This window comes from Macrobrachium nipponense, chromosome 2, assembly GCF_015104395.2.
Source record: "Macrobrachium nipponense isolate FS-2020 chromosome 2, ASM1510439v2, whole genome shotgun sequence".
NCBI lineage: Eukaryota > Metazoa > Arthropoda > Malacostraca > Decapoda > Palaemonidae > Macrobrachium > Macrobrachium nipponense.
Genome location: NC_087201.1, coordinates 70607376 through 70613375, shown reverse-complemented (window position 1 = coordinate 70613375; position 6000 = coordinate 70607376). Strand labels below are relative to the sequence as shown.

General features: G+C 44.9%; 1 protein-coding gene across 1 annotated transcript in view; it reads right to left on the bottom strand.

The window, feature by feature from the left end:
- The window catches only part of LOC135220658 (carnitine O-palmitoyltransferase 1, liver isoform-like), a 485885-nt gene that overhangs the window by 171015 nt on the left and 308870 nt on the right, over positions 1 to 6000 (bottom strand).

The window sequence follows — 6000 nt, the reverse complement described above, 5'->3', positions numbered from 1 at the left end:
GAAGGGGGAATTATGGTGCCCCTTTACAACTAAAGGGGTTACACAGACACAGATGTCAACCCTTTTGTTTCCACCATTGGACCCCCATCTAACTTTTGCTGCAGGGTACTGGGGGGAAAATTGCTTCGGACCTCCAAGAGGAGTCCACTCAGGATCTACTATTAGGACGTTGCAAGATGCAGGTCGTCATAATCAGCAAGATGCAGGCGTCAATCTTTTATCAGTGTCTACCAGGCTAAGTGGGCGCTTTTCTGAACTGGTGTCTCAGACACTTGTCTATTTTTCTGAGGCATCCGTGGATTTGTGGATTTCCTCCTCAATCTGAATCTGAGGAGAGCCAGGTTCTCTGGTCCTTGTCCATTAAGGGATATTGATAATTTTAGAGATATGGTCAATAGAAAAAATATGCAAATTAGTGAAAGTTCCTCATGGAAAAGTGAGTAATGTGTTTCCACAAAAATCTTCGTCAAAGTGGACCGTGGAAATGTGAAACTTGTAAAACCATGGGTGCCACTGTAAATGGTTTACTGTTGAAAAATTCATGATGTATGCTGTCGCTTATCAGTTGTAATGTACTTCATTTGGTCTTATATGTTCAGAATGGAGTGTGTATGCACATTTTTCTGTGTAACATTGACAGAATCATTGCCTCTTATATATTCTAAGTATGAAAATGAAGGATACTTGCTTTGAGCTTCAGGATGTTATACTCTAAAACTCAGCTAGTTGGGATGTGTTATATGGCTTAGGGATAGCATTTCATACCACCATCCCCTATGATACGTATGGTGTAAGGTGCCTTGGTCTGAGCTAGGGCAGTACCTGACATAGCAAGGTTATGACATTTTGTATTGCATGAAAACTGTATATTGCTTAATTTCATATAAATACCATACCAAATTACATACTTAGCTATAGTTTCCACTCACTCGGTAGCCTAACTTTAAAAAATCATGACAGCGCTTCTATTGTTTTGTGTAGGTGACTAGTCCACCCACTATCAGGGAACAATAGGAATAGTAAAGCAGAAGAGCTCAATTTGTTTCTGCCGGCCTCCAACTCGACATCAAATGTATGCAGCAGCTTATTTGTTTTTCATCGATATTTTGGTTGAATTTCTTCAGGATTTGGTGAAGTACTCTCACATTTATATATCCTTCAAGCTTGTTAGCTTTAGTTGAGGTTTTCTAGCCTTTCTTGGACTTAATTATGTCAGACTCTAGCTCCTCCAGTATTTGTTATTGTAGCAAAGATCCAAGACTAGACTTATGAAATCTATTTATGGTTCATATACAATTTGTTCTAATTGTAGGGCAAGCGTGTAATAAAGAGCAAATGTGATGTATGCAAGGACTGAGATGATAGGAAATGGAAGGTTTTGAAATCCCGTCTGGATAAACTTGAAAAGGGATAGGAAGAGGAAGGTGTCCTCTAGAGCCGAAAGTAGGGCTTTACAAACCCTAGAATCAGCATCTAATCCTTGTAATGTAGATAATATTTCTAATCCTCCTTCCCCAGTTCCTGTCTTGTCTTCCATCTCCAGCCCTCCTCCTATTGTACCACCTACTCCTGTGCCTGGCTTCTTTGCTTCTGACCCTGATCCTATTGTAAGTCTTGAGTCGAGGCTCAATAAAAAAGATTAATGTGGTTGTGCACGCTGGTTTAGTTACGGGCATCCCTGAAGGTCCGTATGGGCTGAGTGTACCAGGGTAATGTGCGTAGTGATAAGTGTTGTGCAATTGGAGGAGGTGGTTGATCATTCCACTGGTTTTCCTCGTTGAAGGTCCCTGTCATACTCCCCTGACCCTGGGAGAAGACATACCGGAAGTCCAAAGGAGGCTGGTGGTGTTTGCCCACGGGTAGTTGCTCCCTCAGTCAAGCTTGTTGCATGTACCCAGGCTTCAACAGACAGCTGTTGGAAGGGTATCTCTGTGAATGTGCGTCAGTTGTCCTCCTGTTCCAAGGATTCCAGTCTTAACAAGAGACGCCTCTGGCGCTTCCCAGATGAGTCTCCCTCTGAAGAGATATACAAATGACATCGACCGCTCTTCTCCGCTGCCTTGTAAAGTTTAAGGAACCATCTCGCAGCCCCTGCAGGGCACGGGACAGCCTAGAGTATTTTTCTCCTGAGTGATCTGCTGTAGAGCACCAGTATATGGCTCCCATGTTGTAGTTCCAGTTTCCGAGTGCCTGTCGCCAGCTTTTGAGTCCCCAGCGCCTCCTCTTCAGCATGAACTTCCAGCTTTGGGTTTTTCTGCAGCTGCTGTAGTTGATTCGTCCTTGGCACCCATCAGGCGACAGTTGGCTGATATTATGCTTAAAAAAGCTGTTACTTCAGCCAAGTCGATGAAGGATTTGTTTCTGCCTCCAGCCTCTTCCAACAAAGAGGAGTTAGACCAAGACCCTGCCCCCTCAGCATATGCAGCTCTTCTCAGGTATTTTTTGGTAATCTTCCCATCTTTTTTTCTGCCAGCTGCCCTGCTCTTGCCTGCATTGACTTTCCTGCAGAGGAACTAACTTGATGTCTGCATGGCTTCCCAAGAAGGTTCTTTCCTCCTCTTCGAGGAAAGCTCTTAAAGAGGTTGAAGACTGGACCTCTGTAAAGAGAGAACAAGGTGAGGCCTCCTTTGCCTTTCTGCCTTCTAGGTGAACTCGCAGGAGATACCTTTCATTTGCCACGTGAGGAGCTCCTTCTTTGGGAGTCACTGCCTCCTCATCAGCAGAACTGGATCACCTCGTAAAGAACATTTTTAAAGTGTTTGAAGTATTCAGTTTTCTGGAATGGATGACTGGAGCCCTCACCAAGAAGATTGAAGACTGTTCAGACTTGGCAGTAGATGTCACAACGGAGTCCTGTTCTGTGTCGAGAAAGCCATTAGAGACAGTTCACTGGAACTTGTGGCTCGTTTCTCTCTGGGGGTACTCTTAGAGTTATTGTGTTCCTTCACAGCCAAAGGAGCCACTTCTATGCAGGAGTCAGACCTTCTTTTCTCTCCTGTAAACCATCATCACCTTTTACCCCAGGCCACAGTTAAAGAGATAGCTTCAGACCTTCAGATGAAGACAACACACAACCTTTTTGCACAGCCCTCTAAACGATCTGGAAGAGAGCTGTTGAGGAAGTTGAGAATTTCAACACAAAAGGTTTTTAATGCCTGTTCATAGTTCCCAAGTCATTGGGGGTGTTGGAGACCTGTCCTTGATGTCAGCGCTCTAAATCTCTTTGTCCAGAAGATGAATTTCAAAATGGATACAAACTACAGGCAGTCCCCGGGTTACGACAGGGTTTCTGTTCTTGAGACGCATTGTAAGCTGAAAATCGTCGTACGCCAGAACATCACAAACAATCCTAAGAAAACCTTACTTTTAATGCTTTGGGTGCATTGAAAACTATATAAACTGCATTCTTATTGCATTTTTCATAAAAAAAACCCTTCAAATATTGATTATTTTGCATTTTTGGTGTCATATTTCTTCTGCCAGATCAGTGTTGTAGGCGTTGTAATCCTGGAAATAATTTCTGATGAATATAATTGAAAAGTGCCTTAACCTCGGAACGGCGTAAGCCGAACCTGTCATAACCTGGGGACTGCCTGTATTCAATAATGTTATCCATTCACTAGGGCGATTGAATGATTACCCTCAACATGCAGGATGGATATTTCCTTATTCCCATCCATCCAGACTCCAGGAAGTACCTCAGGTTCGTCTTTGAGGACAGATTACTGTGCTCCCCCACTTCTAAGTGGGAATAGGTTCAAGAACCTGCCGCAGAAATGCAAATATCCCCTAAGAAAATGCTGATAACTGCCAAATCTCCAGTACCCCATAAACTGAAATGCTTATAACTGTCCATTTTAATATTCAACTGCTTAATTTGATAGTTCAAACAAAAATATACCTTAAATTATCATATTAAGATAATCTAATATAATTTCAAACAAATATACACCCCAAAACGTTATCCCAAACCATCCTAGGTCATCATAGATTAGTATCTTTTTACAACTGTTACTCTTAAGTATATACACCCCTGAAATGGTTATAACAATGATTTACGTTTTTTGAAATATTAATATTGATATAAATGCGAAATATCTATAACTTTTTTATGCAAATTGAATAAATCTGTCTTGTAGAATGTTTGACAACTAATCAAATCACCCCTGCACTGTATACATAAGCTTTTGTTCATGAAACTTACCTGTCAGATATATATATAGCTGTATTCTCTGAAGTCCGACAGAATTTCTAAAACTTACGGCACACAGTAGTGGGAGTTAGGGTGGTTAGTACCCATTCCGCCGCTGGGAGGCGGGTATCAGGAACCATTCCCATTTTCTATCAGATTTCTTCTGTCGCCGGTGTCGTAAACATCTGTTTACACACCTCCGCCTCAGGATTTTGGAAAACTTTTCATTGCTTGAGTATCCTCTTGACTTTTTGGTTTTTTGATTGGATCGATAGCTTGGCATACGTGACTTGGACTGTTTTGAATTTAGCTTAGATTTTTTCCTTAAATATGTCTGGATGTAGTTCGGCTAGCGCCAGGGTGTGTTCGAAAGTGGAATGCAAGGTTAGGCTTCCTAAAGCCTTGGTTGATCCTCACACATTGTGTAAAGGGTGTAGGGGGCGGGAAGAGTGTAAATATGATTTGCGCTGTAAGGAGTGTGAAAGCTTGGATGATTTACAATGGAAGACGTATGAATCCTACGTAAATAAGTTAGAACGTGATAGGATTAGGAGGTCTTCCTCCAGGAGTAAGTCGGGTAGCAGACAGGGTCTTAATGTATCCCCTTCTAACCCTCCTTTAGATTTTGTGTCTCCTAACCCCGTAGTGTTGCCTTCGGGCCCTCAAGTGGTGTCTGCGGAGGGTAATGCCCTTTCGCTTATCCTGGATTCATTGAAGACGCTTGAATCTAAAGTGCTTGCCCTTGAAAACAGGCAAAATAAGTGCAGTGATAGTGCCCCTAGTGAAGTGGAGGGGGCATCAGACGGCCCTATAGCTTCCTCTAGGGTGGACCTCTGCCGGACTCCCAGGACTCAGGGAGAGGGCATGTCGAAGGCCGAAGGAGGGTTACGGGGAACCCCCACCGATCTGACGTCCCTTCAGCAGTTCCTGTGGACGCTTCCCAGGCTGCTAAGGAGCGTGCTCGAGCACGTATCCTGAAGGATTGTTTCTCGTCTTCCGACGCATCCTCCCCGCGCAAGGGGTGGGAATCTCGTTCGGATTCGCGACCTTTGAAGAGGACTCTTCAAGAGCTTGACGCTTCACGTCATGCTTTGTCTGAGTGGCATTCTTCTCCGGAAAGCGTAGCTTTTCCGCCCCAGAAGAAGTCTAGGACGTCATCCGACGATGACGCCCGCGAGCGCCCCAGTCGCTCTAGAGCCAAGGCTGTTCCTGGGAGAAGGAAGAAGGCGTCCCCTCGCCCCTCTCCTTCTCACAAGCGCAGCTCGTCTCCGCGTAAGGAGACATCTCAGACGGAGATCATCATTGCTATGCAACGGCAACTGGACGCTTTACTGAAGCAGAAGGAGACGGTTCCTCGTCGCAGGAAAGACGATAGACTTCCTATCAAGAGAACTAGGCAGTCTTCTCCAACGGCTCCTCTTTCGTCCCCGTCTTCTGATTTTTCGCCCTCTAGACTTCGTTTTGCTCCCCAGGGTTCGTCTAGAGGTGACGTTAGACGCCAGGTTAGAGAGAGATCTCTGCATGCTCCTCTCTCTTCCCGTAGAGAGGACGCTCGGCGTTCCGACTTCGACGCTTCTGCTGACGACGATTTTGTAGCTGTCGGACGGACTTCTATGCGTTCGGCCCCTCTTCGACATGACAGTGTTGACGCTCAACGATACGCTAGTCGGGCAGTTGAGCAAGTTTCTTCGCGGGACTTCGTAAGGACGCTTCGCGGACGTTAGAAGTGTCTCTATGATGGACGCTCCTTTGGACACTTCGCTGGACGCTCGGTCGGACGCTGATTTGGACGCTCGGTCGGACGCTGA